We start from the raw sequence: 16,059 nt of genomic DNA, 5'->3' as shown, positions 1-16,059 counted from the left end.
GAGCATCTGGATAACTTCTTCAGTTTTATATGACTCCATATAATCTAGTTTTCTATTTTTTACTGAGGCAGTCTTGATTATTTATTTTTTCTTACACAGGTGACATTTAGATTTTCAGAATTCACTAGCAGAGAGTTGTATGCGATATCTGTAGTATGTGTACTTGCATGTCCCCTTGTTTGCTTTCCTTTTTGTGTGTGTGTGTGCGTAAAACATAATTTGTTTTATTTTACTATTTTAAAAACCTGGCTCTTAGTTTTATTCATTATTTCCTTTAAAAGTTTTTTTTTTTTAATTTATTAATTTCTCCCTTGTCCTCCCTGCAGGTTGATATTTTTTCTCTTTCTAACTTCTAGTTTATTTGCTTAAATTTATTTAAGTTTATTTTTGTTTGATGATCAAGCATTTAGGGTATTTTTTTAATTGAGGTATAGTTGATTTACAATATTAATTTTAGGTGTACAGCATAGTGATTCAAAATTTTTATGAATTATAATCCATTTATAGTTATTAAAAATATTGGCTCTATTCCCTGTGTTGTACAATATCCTTGATGCTTAATTGTTTTATACATAGTACTTTGTACGTCTTAATCCCCTGCCCCTATCTTGCCCCTCCCACCTCCCCTCTCCCCACTGGTAACCTAGTTTGTTTGTTCACAATATCTGTGATTCTGTTTCTTTTTATGTTCACTAGTTTGTTTTATTTTTTATATTCCACATATACATGATAAAATACAGTATTTGTCTTTCTCTGTCTGGCTTATTTCACTGAGCATAGTACCCTCCTAGTCCACCCATGTTGTTGTAAATGGCAAATTTTATTCTTTTTTATGGCTGAGTAGTATTCTGTGTGTGTGTGTGTGTGTGTGTGTGTGTGTATACACCACATCTTCTTTTTCCATTCATCTGTTCATGGGCAGTTAGGTTGCTTCCATATCTTGGCTATTGTAATAATATGAACATTGGGGTGCATGCTTATTTCGGGGCTCCTTGTCTGTTCCATTGATCTGTGTATCCATGTTTGTGCCAGTACCATACTGTTTTGATTACTGAAGCTTTGTAGTGTAATGTGAAGTCAGGGAGCATGGTACCTCCAGCTTGTTCTTCTCTTTCAAGATTGTTTTGGCTATTCAGGGTCTTTTATGTTTCCATACAAATTTTAAATTTATTTGTCCTGGTTCTGTGAACAATGCCATTGGTATTTTGATAGGGATTGCATTAAATCTGTAGATTGCCTTGGGTAGTATGGTTATTTTAACAATACTGATTCTTCCAATCCATGAACATGATGTGTCTCTCCATCTGTGTCTTCTTCAGTTTCATCAGTGTCCTTTTGTTTTTTGAGTACAGGTCTTTTACCTCCTTAGGTAGGTTTATTCCTAGGTATTTTATTCTTTTTTGATGCATTGGTACATGGAATTGTTTCCTTAATTTCTCTTTCTGATAGTTCGTTGTTAGTGTATAGAAATGCAACAGACTTCTATATATTAATTTTGAATCCTGCAACTTTACTGAATTCATTGAAGAGTTCTAGTGGTTTTTTGGTGGCGTCTTTAGGATTTTCTATATATAATGTCATGTCATTTGCAAACAATGACAGTTTTACTTTCTGTTTTCCAATTTGGATTCCTTTTATTACTCTTTGTTATCTGAAAGCTGTGGCTAGGACTTCTAATACTATATTGAATAAAAGTAAGGAGAGTGGGCATCCTTGTCTTGTTTCTGACCTTAGAGGAAATGCTTTCAGCTTTTCATCATTGAGTATGATGTTAGCTGTGGGCTAATAATATATGGCCTTTATTATGTTGAGATATGTTCCCTCTGTACCCACTTCCTGCAGAGATTTTATCATAAGTGGATGTTGAAATTTGTCAAAAGCTTTTTCTGCATCTTTTGAGATGATCATATTGTTTTTATTCTTCAATTTGTCAGTGTGGTGTATCACATTGATTGATTTGTGGATATTGAACCATCCTTGCATCCCTGCAATAAATCCCACTTGATAATGATATATGGTCTCCTTTTAACATATTGTTGGATTCAGTTTGCTAATATTTTGTTGAGGATTATTGAGTCTATGTTCATCAGTGATATTAGCTTCTAATTTTCTTTTTTTGTGATCTCTTTGTCTGATTTTGGTGTCAGGGTGATGCTAGCCTCATAGAATGATTTCAGAAGTATTCCTTCCTCAGCAACTTTTTAGAATAGTTTGAGAAGGATAGGTGTTAGCTCTTCTCTAAATGTTTGGTGGAATTCATCTGTGAAGCTATCTGGTCCAGGACTTTTGTTTTTTGGGAGTTTTAAAATTACTGATTCACTTTCATTATGGGTAATTGCTCTGTTTATGTTTTCTATTCCTTCTTGGTTCAATCTTGGGAGATTGTACATTTTTAGGAATTTGTCCATTTCTTCTAGTTTGTACATTTTACTGGCATATCTCTTATGATTCTTTTTATTTCTGTGGTGTTGCTTATAAATTCTCCCTTTTTATTTCTGATTTTTACTGATTTGAGCCCTCTTTTTTTCTCAATGAGTCTGGCTAAAAGTTTATCAATTTTGTTTATTTTTTCAAAGAACCGCTTTTAGTTTCACTGATATTTTCTGTTGTTCTTTTTAGTCTCTATTTTATTAATTCTTGATCTTTATGATTTCTTTCCTTCTACTAACTTTGGGTTTTGTTTGTTCTTTTTCCTTTAGGTGTAAGGTTAGGTTTCTGTTTTTTGGGTTTTTTTGGTTTAAAGTTAGGTTGTTTATTTGAGATTTTTCTTGTTTCCTTAGGTAAGCTGTATCACTTTAAAATTCCCTCTCAGAACTGCTTTTGTTGCATTGTATAGATTTTGGATTTATTGTGTTTTTGTTTTCATTTGTCTCCAGGTTTTTTTTTTTTCTTCAGTGATCCATTGGTTGTTTAGGAGCATATTGTGTAACCTCCATGTGTTTGTGTTTTTTGGCAGGTTTTTTTTTTTTTTTTTGTAGTCTCATGGCATTGTGGTCAAAAAAGATGCTTGATATTATTTCAATTTTCTTAAATTTACCGAGGCCTGTTTTGTGGCCTAGCATGTGATCTATCCTGTAGAACGTTCCATATGCACTTGAAAAGAGTGTGTTATCTGCTGCTTTTGGACAGAGTGTTCTATATATATCTATTAAGTCCATCTGCTCTAATGTGTCATTTAAGGGCAGTGTTACCTTATTGATTTTCTGTCTGGATGATCTGTCCATTGATGTAAATGGGTGTTAATATCCACTACTAATATTGCGTTATAGTTGATTTCTCCCTTTATGTCTGTTAATATTTGCTCTTTGTGTTTAGGTGCTCCTATGTTGGGTGCATATATATTTGTAATTGTTATATTTTCTTCTTGGATTGATCCCCTGATCATTATATGATATCCTTCTTTGTCTCTTGTCACAGTCTTTCTTTTAAAATCTATTTTGTCTCATATAGGTATTGCTACCCTGGCTTTCTTTTGATTTCCATTTGCGTGGAATACCTTTTTCCATCCCCTCACTTTCAATCTGTTTGTGTCTTTGGATATGAAGTGAGTCTCTTGTAGACAGCATATATTACAGGTCTTGTTTTTGCATCCATTAAGCTGCTCTCTGTCTTTTGATTAGAGCATTTATTCTATTTATATTTAAAGTAATTATTGATACTTATTACTTACTGCCACTGTGTTAATTGTTTTGGAGTTGTTTTTTAGGTCTTTTTTGTTTCTTTTTTTTTTTTGTTCTCTTCCCCTATGATTTGATGGCTATCTCTAGTGTTATGTTTGGATTCCTTTTTCTTTTGTGTCTGTATCTATTATAGATTTTTGTTTTGTTGTTACCATGAGGTTTATATGTAGCAATCTATATTTATATACATGATTATTTTAGGTTGTTGACCTCTTAATTTCAAATGCATTGTAACAACCATGTATTTGTACTCTTCTCTCCTCACAATTACCATTTTCGATATCATATATATTTTACATCTGTTTGTTTTGTGTATTCCTTAACTGCTGATTGTGGGTATAGCTTATTTTACTGCTTTTGTCTTTTAACCTTCCTACTAGCTCTGTACATGTTGTTTTACTACCTTTACTGTATGTTTGCCTTTACTGATGAGCTTTTTCCTTTCATAATTTTCATGTTCCTAGTTGTAGCCTTTTCTTTTTCACTTAGAGAAGTCCTTTTAACGTTTCTTGTAAAGCTGGTTTGTTGGTGCTGAACTCTTTTAGCTTTTGCTTGTCTGCAAAACATTTGATCTCTCCATCAAATCAGAATGAGAGCCTTGCCAGGTAGAATATTCTTGATTGTAGGTTTTTCCCTTTCATCATTTTAAATATATCATGACACTCCCTTCTGGCCTGCAGAGTTTCTGCTGAAAAGTCAGCTGATAGTCTTATGGGAGTTCCCTTTTATGTAACTTAGTGCTTTTTCCTTGCTCCTTTTAATATTCTCTCCTTTTAAAATGTTTTTGCCATTTTAATAACATTGTGTCTTGGTGTGGTCCTCTTTTGGTTGATCCTGTTTGGGACTCTCTGTGCTTTCTGTATTCTTTCGCAGGTTAGGGAAATTTTCAGCTGTTATTTCTTCAAATGTGTTATTTTCTCCTTTGTCTCTTCCTTTTTGGACCCCTATAATGTGAATCCTAGTATGCTCGATGTTGCCCCAGAGGTCTCTGTCCTTATTTCTTTTTATTCTTTTTTCTGTTCAGCGTCAGTGATTTCCACTATTCTTGTCTTCCAGGTTGCTGATCCTTTTCCTGTGTATCATTTAGTCTCCTATTGATTCCTTATAGTGTAATTTTTGTTTCATTTATTGTGTTCTTCATCTCAGTTTGGTTGTTCTTTATATTTTCCAACTCTTTGTTAAAAACTTATAATTTCCTGCCCTGTGCATCTTTACTTCTCCTGAGTTCTTTCATCATCCTTATGGTCATTACCTTGAACTCTTTCTTGGGTAGATTGCCTATACTTACTTCATTTTGTTCTTCTTTTAGGGTTTTATCTTATTCCTTCGTTTGAAACGTGTTCCTCTGTCAACTTATTTTGCCTAAGTTGCTATTTTTGTTTTTATGTATCTGGTATGTTGGTTGTGTTTCCTGACCTTAGAAAAGTACCTTTTAGTAGGAGATGTTCTGTGCGCCCCAGCTGTATACTTCTCTCTGGTCACTAGAACTGTGTGCTCTAGTGGTGCCTCCTACATGGGCTTTTTGGGTCCTTCTATTGTGGTGGGCTGACCACTGTGGGTGGACTGGTAGGTGTGGCTGGCCCCTGGTCTGGTTGGTTGCCAAGCCCTGCCTTGTGTGGAGGCTGCCAGCCACTGTTTGGTAGGGCTGGGTTGTGAGGTGGCTGGCTGTGGAACCCCAGGGGGCCTTAGGGCTAGTGCTGGCTCACTGGTGGACAGAGTTGGGGTCCAGGAGATCCTGGGGCCAGTGCTCACTTACTGGTGGCTGAAGCCAGGTCTTGGAGCTGGTTTTGGCCTTACTGTCAAGCAGAGCTGGGTCCTGGGGTCTGGCTAGAGGGCCCAGGGATCCCAGAACTGGTGTCAGACCACTGGAGGGTGGGGCTGGTTCCTGATACAGCTGGCTGCAGGGTTTGAGGTGTCCTGAAACTTGTCTTGGCTTGCTGGGACTAGGGCCCAACTGTCCCAGGTCTGGTGCTGGCCTGCTAGTGGTTGGGTTGGGTCCTGCCGTGGCAGGTTTCAGGGCTGAGGTGGTCCTGGGGCTGGTGAGTGCCCACTGGTGGGTGAGACTGGTCCTGAGGCTAGAGCGGGCTTGTTTTGGGGCAGGGGCTGGGCCCAGTGGGTCCTGGGGCGGGTGCTTGTCCAGTGGTATGTGAGGCTGGTCCTGAGGCCAGCGTCAGCTTCCTGCTGGTAGGTGGAGTTGGGTCTTGGAATCTCTGCGTGTAGGGCCCTGGGGGTCCCAGATCTAGTGCCTGCACACTGGTGTGTGGGGCCAGGTCCTGGGCCCTCTGGTGGGCACAGCCGTGTTCAGGAGTTCTTAAGGCAGCCTGCCTATTGGTGGGTGGGGGTATGTCTTGGCCCAGTTAGTTGCTTGGCCTCAGGTGTCGCAGAACTGGTGACTACAGGCTGTTGAGTCCTGGGGTCCTGGGGCTAATAAGCTAGAGGGAGGATTTCACACTGGTGATACTTGCCAGCACCAGTGTCTGATAGCACGAGCACCCAAAGATGGCAGCCCCCAGTGTCTGTGTCCTTAGGGTGAGCTCCAGTTGCCTCTTTCCTCTCTGGGAGACTTCTCAAGATCAGCAGTTAGGTCTGACCCAGGCTCCTTTCAAATGACTTCTTTTTCCCTGGGCCCTGGTACGTGTGAGATTTTGTGTGTGTCCTTTAGGGTCTGTTTCCCACAGCCCTCCAGCCCCCCTGAATTTAAGCCCTGCTAGCCTTCAAAGCCAAACATTCTCAAGGCTTGTTTCCTGGCACAGGACTCCTGGGCTAGGGAGCCTCATGTGGGGCTTAGACCCCTTGCTCCCTGGGGAGAACCTCTGCAATTGTATTCTCCTGTTTGTGGATTGCCCACTGAGGGGCATGCGTCTTGATTATACCATGACTCTCCCCCTCCTACCCATCTCGTTGTGGTTCTTCTTTATATCTTTAGTTGTAGAAGATCTTTTCTGGTAGGTTCTAGTCTTTTTCATAGGTGGTTCTGCAGATAGTTGTGATTTTGGTGTGCCCCTGAGAGGAGGTGAGCTCAGGGTCCTTCTACTCTGCCATGTTGGGAAGTCTTCTGCAAGGGTTTAGGTTTTGGATTTGTTCTCGATTACAACTTAATTTTGTATCCCCTCCCCTCCAGATTTTGATACTAAGACCTCCTTGTAATTTTCTAGATGGCTTCTAATTGTGTTTGGTTTTGGTATCCCTTTTGGCCCAAGAATTATTTAGAAAAGGGTTTGTTATATTTTTAGTTGGTTAAATTATTTTGGCTATAATTTTTCTCATTGCATTCAAATTTTAATCAGTTTTGTTCACAGATGTGAAATTTATGATTTGAAATAATTTTTATGGCTTAATATCGGATCAGTTTTAGTGTTCACAGGTTCTTGGAAAATATGTATTCTTTGTTGGCAACATAATTTAACATACATTGTTAAGTTTATTGTTATAAATTTGTTTATTCAGTTTTCTGTATCCTTTTTATTTTTTATCTTGTCTACTTGCCCAAGGCTTAAGAAAACCCAACAGTCTTTCACTTCTATTATGTTTCTGTCAATACCTCATTTAAAATGAGGTATTTAAAATATATACATATTTTTTTCAATTTTAATGCTGTATCATTTGGCACATAGACCTTTATAACTTTTCCTGTTCCTTTTGTGTATACCCATTAACAGTATAAAATAGTCACATTCATTCCATTCAGTATCTTTTGCCCAGAATTGTATTTTTTTTTTGCGGTACGTGGGCCTCTCACTGTTGTGGCCTCTCCCGTTGCGGAGCACAGGCTCCGGACACGCAGGCTCAGCGGCCATGGCTCACGGGCCCAGCCGCTCCGCGGCATGTGGGATCTTCCCGGACCAGGGCACGAACCCGTGTCTCCTGCATCGGCAGGCGGACTCTCAACCACTGCACCACCAGGGAAGCCCTAGAATTGTATTTTTATATTATATTGATTTGAATTTGTTTGATACATCTTTGCTGATTGTTTTTGTAAATAGAGGCTGCATTTGTTCGACCCTTGCCTTTTAAAATGTGATTTTAACCTATTTAAAATTCTTTTTATAATTGATACTTTTTTAATGTTTTCTATTTTTGCTGTTCTTTATTTTCTTTATGTGTTATTCTTTAAGGGCCTACAAGGTGTAGTACGACACTTCTTTTAGCTATGGGGAACCAAAATATGTATATATAAAAATAGACTGTGAGGCATATTCTGTACTGGATTTCTTTCAGTCCTGCTCCATCTGTCTTAAGTTTAGTAGAGATTCCTCCCAGATTCTGACAAGAAATTGTCTGTTGTGAGTCTTTTATTTTCCTATACTTGTAAGTATTTAACTAGGAGGTTGGTAGAAGCTGTAGAAGGAGTTGTTAGGTAGATGTAATTTTCAAATGAACTCTACTATTAGATTTGTTAGGGTAATGCAACATACAGCAAATCTTGGTTTGTCTGAACATCAATAGAGTTAGAAGAAGGGAGAGACCAATATTTTAGTAAATTAGAATTCAACATTTTAAGAAATGATAACCAACTATGTAGTTAATGTTAATTGTCATGAGATTCATATTGAATTCACTTCAGGGATGTAATGATGACTGAAGATATTTGCAGTGGAAGCATCTTCAGCTGGAAGAATTTATTTAATTGCCATGCATGATTGAAGTCAGGAAATAATATTAATTAGGAAATTGTAAAAAAAAAATTTTTCCCCATTGGGACATGCTGCTTGGGGAAGTATTTAAATGTTGGTTCTTCTAGCAGATGTGCCCAGTAGAGGTTTTGTTCTTTGTCAGTGTCCCTCAAAAAAGAGCAGAATTATAGTTTCTTTTGTTTCACAAGTTGCCCTTTTCTTGGAGAATTTTTAGGTGATTCTATTAAATATTAGTTTTCTTAGTTTTCTCACAATGAATGCTCTTACTTGTAAATTTGTATATGAGAATTTATATCACTATATACTACTGATATATCTGTTGTAATCCGTCACTCCCTCCCCCGTCTTGGCCCCCCTTACCTGAAAGGGGTTTGCTCAAATTACCACTAGATGGCAGTCTTGCGTTTTAGTAACTTAGAGCTTTAGTCACAAGCTCCCTCTTTCTCCCCCTGCCCTTCCTCCCCCATATCTTGCAGATATATGAAGATTTTTAACCACTCTCTTATATAAATTGAACATATGTGGAACCAGGCAACAAAATAGCATTTTGGAGTCAATTCTGTAGCATTCCCACCTTGCTCACATTAGTTAATTCCATACTTGGAAGCTGAGCTATTTCTTGACTAAAGAAATCTTCCCTGACTCCCCAGACTGGCTTAGTCCCCTTGATAAATGTTGCTTGTAATTTTTTCCTTTTAGGGCGCTCTTCACAGTTTTATGTTGTTTTTGTATGGGACTGATTAATACCTTTCCTCTCTATGTGCCCCTCCCCGCAAATTGTTTGTATATTCCACAAGATCAGGGACAGTATCTGTTGCTCACCACTGTTATTTCTAGTAAGGCATTTAGTAGATGTTCAGTAAATAGTTACTAAATAAATGAGGCAATGGACGAATGAACTATGAAGATCCTATTAGGAACATAAAATGCCACCCACAAAATATATGTCAAGAAGATGGTAGTTCAGTTTATGATCATCGTTTTCTTTTTTTTTTTTTTTTTAAACATCTTTATTGGAGTATAATTGCTTTACAATGGTATGTTAGTTTCAGCTTCACAACAAAATGGATCAGTTATATATATACATATGTTCCCATACCTCTTCCCGCTTGTGTCTCCCTCCCTCCCACCCTCCCTATCCCACCCCTCCAGGCGGTCACAAAGCACCGAGCTGATCTCCCTGTGCTATGCGGCTGCTTCCCACTAGCTATCTACCTTACGTTTGGTAGTGTATATATGTCCATGCCTCTTTATCGCTTTGTCACCGTTTACCCTTCCCCCTCCCCATAGCCTCAAGTCCATTCTCTAGTAAGTCTGTGTCTTTACATCGTTTTCTAAATATTTTTTTTGAAATAATTTCAAACTTACAGAAAAGTTATACCCTTTATCTACATGTTGGGCTTCGAAAGTGTTGCCCCATCACCCTAGAACACTTTCAGTGTATTTTGTGCAAACATGGCATTTTTCTATGTAACTATGGGATAGCTATCAACATCAGGAAATTATCATTGATATATGAATCCCATCTAATCCTGAGAGCCCCCCCCATTTAAGTTTCACCTATTTTCTCATTAATGACCTTAACAGCACAAGGATTCAGCTCAAACCACATGTTGTAAATTAGTTGTCAAGTCTCTAGACTCCTGTCTAGTCTCTAGACTATTTTAGTCAGGAACAGTTTTGCAGTCTTTAATGTTCATGACCTTGACACTTTTGAAAATTATAGCACTTATTTTGTAGAATGGTTCTCAGTTTGGAGTTGTCTCATGTTCCTCATGATTTGATTTAAGTTAGGCATCTTCGGGAGGAACATCACAGAAGTGACATTGTGTTTTGGTGACCCAGGATTTTGTTTTATTACTGATAGTAATAATTTATTCACTTGATTAAGTTGGTGTCTGCCAGACTTTTCCATTGTAAAGTTACCTTTTTTCTCTGTAGTTAGTATTTTACATGTTAGTATCAGTGTAGAATTGTTTACTGTTTTACTCAGTGGGTTGTAATTTGTTGCTATCATTATTTATTTTGATGTTTAAATTGCCCAGGATTTGGCCATTGGGATCTCTGCATGCTGCATTTTGTGTTCTTTTGACATGTCCCCATCATCCTTTATAGGTGTCCTTGCTTTTTGGCACAGGCTGCTCAGGGCTCATCTTGTCTTTCAACAAGTCATTTCTTCAAAGAGCCCTGGTTTGGAGAATGGTATTTTAAAAATAAGATCTGTATGCTTAGTGTGTACATTGTTATTGGACCTGTCCATGGACAGAGCTAGAGAATATGTATTTGTATATACAAGCGTTTATATAGAAATTTTCATTGGTAGTAAGTTATACATATGTGTATGTTTATTTTTGTGTGTGCATGTTATACACAAACACACACATAAGCACACACACAGTATCTCCATGAAGTTACACTGATACCTTCACTTGCACAGGATTTATTCTAGTTTTCTTTCCATATTTACAACTTCCTTCTCCAACATGGAGAATTTTGGCTTCTACTATTCTTAATATATTTATTTATTTGATCAGTTCCAGTGTACATAACAGTCTGTCCTTTGCACTTTCGGGCAGATGCCCTCCTCACACCTTTCAAGATCTGACACCCAAGTCAACCTGTCTCCCTTGCCTCTGCATGGGTATCCTCTCTTTTTGTTTTGTTTTTCATTTTGATTTTAATTTTTAGTTTTATCACATGGTGATCAGAGAGTTTTGTTTGTAATATTTCTCTTTTATGGAACTGACATTTCCTTTTGACCTAATATATAGTCAATTTTTGTGAATATTCCACATGCTCTTAGAAGAAGGTATATTCTTTACTATCAGGATACAGTGTTCAACATATCTGTATAAGATTTGCCTTATTATGTTATTTAGATCTATATAAATATTCTTAATTTTTGTTTAATCAGTCTGACTTGTACTGAGAGTGGAGTGTTAGCATCTGCTATCAGTAGTATGTTTCTAATACTTCTCCTGTATTTCCTCTAGTTTCTGCTTTATATAAGAGGTTGGTCTTATCTGGTGCATAGATATTGCGTCTTGCTATATTTTCACTGTGAATTGTGACTTCATAAAATTCCTTCTTCGTGTCACGTAGTATTTTTTAGCCTGCAATCTACTTTGAGCTCATGATTTCAATCCCTCCTTTATTGTTTCCACTTCTGTGGTATATCTTTGCCCATTTTTCTACATAAAGGCAACTTGATGTAGAATATTCTGTCTTCCAGTAATGCTGAAGGCCTGGGCCTGTGTAGTTTTTATTTGTGCTACTTGTTGAATTTATTTATTTGTTCTTGGTGAGGATGTGTGGAGTGATTCTGATTAAAGTGGCTACCATTACGCTCCAGACCAAGAATCTCATCTTCCTGTTTTTAGTATGACTCTGCTATGATACCAGCCATATTAGAAGCATGTGTTTTTTTCTCTGGACAGTTACTGATAACATATATGCAGCTTGTGATAGGTACCTTCAGGTTATTCAAGCTCCCCCTCATCTGTTAAACGATGGTGTTAGCTTCAACTTGAAAATTTTGAGTCTGTGATTCACAATACATTTGATGATTAGGGTCTAAAACACCTTGTCTTTCATTGTATCTGCACTTGTTACTGAGCATGTACTCAGTACAACTTAAGCCTTTACATAGATATTATTAGAGGCTATTGCCATTGGATGTTGGTTTCACTCCAGCAGTTTAATATTTTGGTTGTCTGTATTCAAGTGACAAGCTTGACAGTTCTTAATGTATTTATTTTATACACATAAAAGTTTATCCTTTGGCTAATGATTAAATCAGTTACTCAAATGTGGCCTTTCTGTATCAGGTTGAGTAGACTGTGATTTATTCAATCTGAGTTACCTCATTTGATTTACTCTTACTGGGGCAACCTATTTTGTTAAGATGGTTTTCATTATAGTCAGAATTTCCAAATATAGCTCCCTTCACTGTGACCAGAATTAACCATCATCTTAAAAGTAATAAGAGAATACATTGTCTTTTATAAAATTAGAACACTTCAGATAAATCTTTTATGCCCTTTGACTTCAGCCTGAACCTTGTTCCACCTTACTATAATTAACCATTATTATGAGTTTTGTGTGCCTGGAAGAGGTTGAAGTTTCGGATTGAAATGCCTCACTGACTCCTAGGAAGAAATAAGGAAGACAGGAATCTTTTATATGTACCAGTGAAATACCTGAGTTTCAGATATAAAGAGAACATCTTAACATACTTCCACTTTAAAAGAACTGGTTACAGTACTTAAATAATATTGATAATAACAGCAGCTAATGTTTATTGAAAATTTATCATGTTCCAGGCCTTCTTTAAGTGCTAACACATGTGATACTCTTAATCCACACAACAAACCAACCTAGCATGGTTGTTATCCACAGAAGAGAAAAAGGGGGCATGAGTGGTTTAGTAATCTGACCAGGATCATGCATGTGGCATGTGGTAAAGTGGGAATTCAAACCCAGGTAGTCTGGTTACAGACTGCATGCTCTTGATCACTATGTTGTTCTGCGTGTGAAAAAATTAGGTTAGTATTGGACTCTCATCTGTGGTGCTAGAAGCTAGAGGAGCGCCAAATGTCTTTTGCAAAATGTGTCATTTGTTTGTCACGGCCAACAAACTGCATGTTTGTGTATATGTAGAATTCAGAAAATCTGCTACCCTGAACCCTCTCTGAGAAAAATAAATGAGGAAAAAGATCTCAAGATAGAAGACTTGAAATTTATAAAATGTGTTAAGTGAAAATGTTCTAAAAGGGGTGATATGGGAGGAGTGAAAGCTAATGTGTCTTGATGGGATTGCTTAGTTATTTAATATGATAATAGTATACTAGAGAAATATCAGTTAATCATAACTATTAGGATGGGAAATAGAATTGAGAAACACAAAAGAAAGCTTTCAGATGATAGAAGAAGAAAAGGAAATGTGGAAAAATGTAACCAAGCAAGTGAAATAAGTTGTAAAGAAGGAAAAAAAAATTAATGAATAGTAGAAAGAAAGTAAGATGGAAGGAATGAAATGAAATGTTTGTTTGTCATTACTGACTATGAATGAGCCAAAATGTCCTCAAAAATCAGATATCAAAAATTATACAATTTGTAGGGTCAGAGAATATGTGTGTGTGTGTTTATTAATTAAATGATAAAGTAAAGTTGAAAGAAACGATTGGGCAGAGATCAACTAGGTAAATGCAAATAAAGGAAAAGTGGTAATATTAATGTCAGACAAAGAATAATTCAGGGTTAAAAGCGCTGACTGGATATTGTGTATTTACAAGTTGCAGTCCTTACAGATGCTATAATAATTGCAAATCTCCCCCCCATTGAGATATAATTGACATATAGCATTGTATTAGTTTCAGGTGTGCAACATAATGATTCAATGTTTGTATATATTGTGAAGTGATCACTACAGTAAGTCTAGTTAACATCCATCACTACACTTTATTTTTCTTGTGATGAGAACTCTTAAGATCTATTCTCTGAGCCACTTACAAATACACACTGTAGTATTATGAACTATAGTTACCATGCTGTACATTATATCACCATGACTTAGTTGTTTTATAACCTGAAGTTCATACCTTTTGTCCACTTTACCAACCCCTCCAGCCCCTGCCTCTGGCAGCCACCATTCTGTTCTCTGTATCTATGAGTTTGGGTTTTTGTTTTTTTTAAGATTCCACACATATGCAAGATCATACAGTATTTGTCTTTCTCTGTCCTACTTATTAGCATAATGCCCTCAAGTTCTGTCCATGTTGTTGCAAATAGCAAGGATTCCTTCTTTTTTATGGCTAAATAATATTCCACTGTGTACACACACATATACACACATGCATACATACATTATATACATACCACATCTTCTTTATCAATTCACTTATCAGTGGATATTTAAGTTGCTTCCATGTGTTGGCTGTTGTAAGTAATGGTGCAATGAGCATGTGGGGAGCGGTGCATATCTTTTTGAATTAGTTTTTTAGGATAAATACCCAGGAGTAGAACTGCTGGATCAAACAGTAGTTCCATTTTTAATTTTTTGAGGAACCTTCATACTGTTTTCCATAGTGACTCCACCAATTTACATTCCCAGCAACAGTGCACAAGGGTTCTCTTTTCTCTACAGTCTCACCAATGCTTATTATTTTCTGTCTTTTTGATAATAGCCATTCTAGCAGGTATGAGGTGATATCTCATGGTGGTTTTGATTTGCATTTTCCTGATGATTAGTGATGTTGAGTACCTTTTCATGTACATGTTGGCCATCTGTATATCTTCTTTGGAAAATGTCTGTTCAGATCCTCTGTCCACTTTTCAATTAGATTGTGTGTTTTTTTGCTATGGAGTTGTATGAGTTTTTCATATATTTTGGATATTAACCCTTTATCAGATATATGATTTGCAAATATTTTCTCCCATTTGTTAGGTTGCTGTTTCATTTTGTTGATGGTTTCATTTGCTATACAGAACACTAACCTCTTATACAATACAACAGCCATAACCACATGGCACCCACATAGGTAGAGCAAAAGCTCCGAGAATTACAACCTGATTAGAAGACAGTTATTGTGAGAATTTAAAATTCCGTTCTTTAGTGGCACTAGGCTTATTTCCTGTGCTTAATAGCCACACGTGGCTAGTGGCTGCCACATTGGACAGTGCAGATACTGAACATTTCCATTCTGGCAGAAAGTTTAGTTGGATGGCTCTGATCTAGAAAGTATAGCAAAGGAGAACACTTTATAGACTTATGGGACATAGCTAAACTGGTATTTGGAGGAAAATTGAATGCCTTTAATAACTGCATTATTTAAAATAAAAAAAAGACTGAAAATAAGTTATTGCTCAAGTACTCAGTTTTTAAGTACTCAAAAAATAAGTACTCAAGATATTAGAAAAACAAAAAATAAAACCAAAAGGATAGAGAAGAGAATTTTTTAAAATGCCGAAAATAATGAGATAGAAATAGACAAAACATAGAAATACTGAAATTGATTGAAAAAAGTAAAGATTCTGAACAGACTATAACTGTTGAAAAGGAAATAAAAAATGTATTTATTAGTCACCATATCAGGATGATATTCCAGCTAAATTATATTTACTTCTAAAAAAATAGATTTTACTTTTATTCTAATAAGTGATGGGCAGCGTTTTAATATGTTTTTCTGAAGCTAGTATAATATTATACCAATGCTTGGTAAAGGTAATTTTTTTTTAAAGACAATTTTTAAATACAGAAATTCTAAATGAGATTTAGCTAATTTAATCATACAGCAGTAAAAGAATAGCATTTTCTTGGAATGCAAGGATAGTTCACAATAGGAAATCTATCTATTTATTGCATCAAGAGGCCAAAGGAGAAAAGCCATGTGATTCTGTTACTGGATGCTGAAAAGGCATTTAATGAAATGATTAAAAACACTTAAATGTAATAAGAATTGTGGGAGAAACTGCTCCAGTTATAGGAATAATCATAGCACCTACCACAGAGGGTTGTTGTGAGGATTTAATGACTTAACGTATGTAAAAATGCTTAGAGCAGTCTTTGGCACATAGAAATTATTCAGTGTTAGCTCTTTCTATTATTTAAATAAGATAAAGTTGATTTGTTAAAAAACAATAGGCAAATAATTGCATTGAATGGCAAAGTATTTTGATTGAAATTATCAAGACAGAGTTTTGTTCTTACCACTATATTCAGAATCATTTTTGAGGTGGTTTCATTT

The 16,059-nt window shown here is 36.5% G+C and overlaps 1 protein-coding gene across 5 annotated transcripts in view; it reads left to right on the top strand.

Annotated features, from left to right (window-relative positions):
* AGTPBP1 (ATP/GTP binding carboxypeptidase 1) overlaps nt 1–16,059 on the top strand; it is a 170,777-nt gene that overhangs the window by 109,706 nt on the left and 45,012 nt on the right. The window lies entirely within an intron of this gene.

This window comes from Pseudorca crassidens, chromosome 7, assembly GCF_039906515.1.
Source record: "Pseudorca crassidens isolate mPseCra1 chromosome 7, mPseCra1.hap1, whole genome shotgun sequence".
Classification (NCBI taxonomy): Eukaryota; Metazoa; Chordata; class Mammalia; order Artiodactyla; family Delphinidae; genus Pseudorca; species Pseudorca crassidens.
Note: the sequence above shows the minus strand (reverse complement) of the source record. Positions and strands in the feature narration are given on the sequence as shown.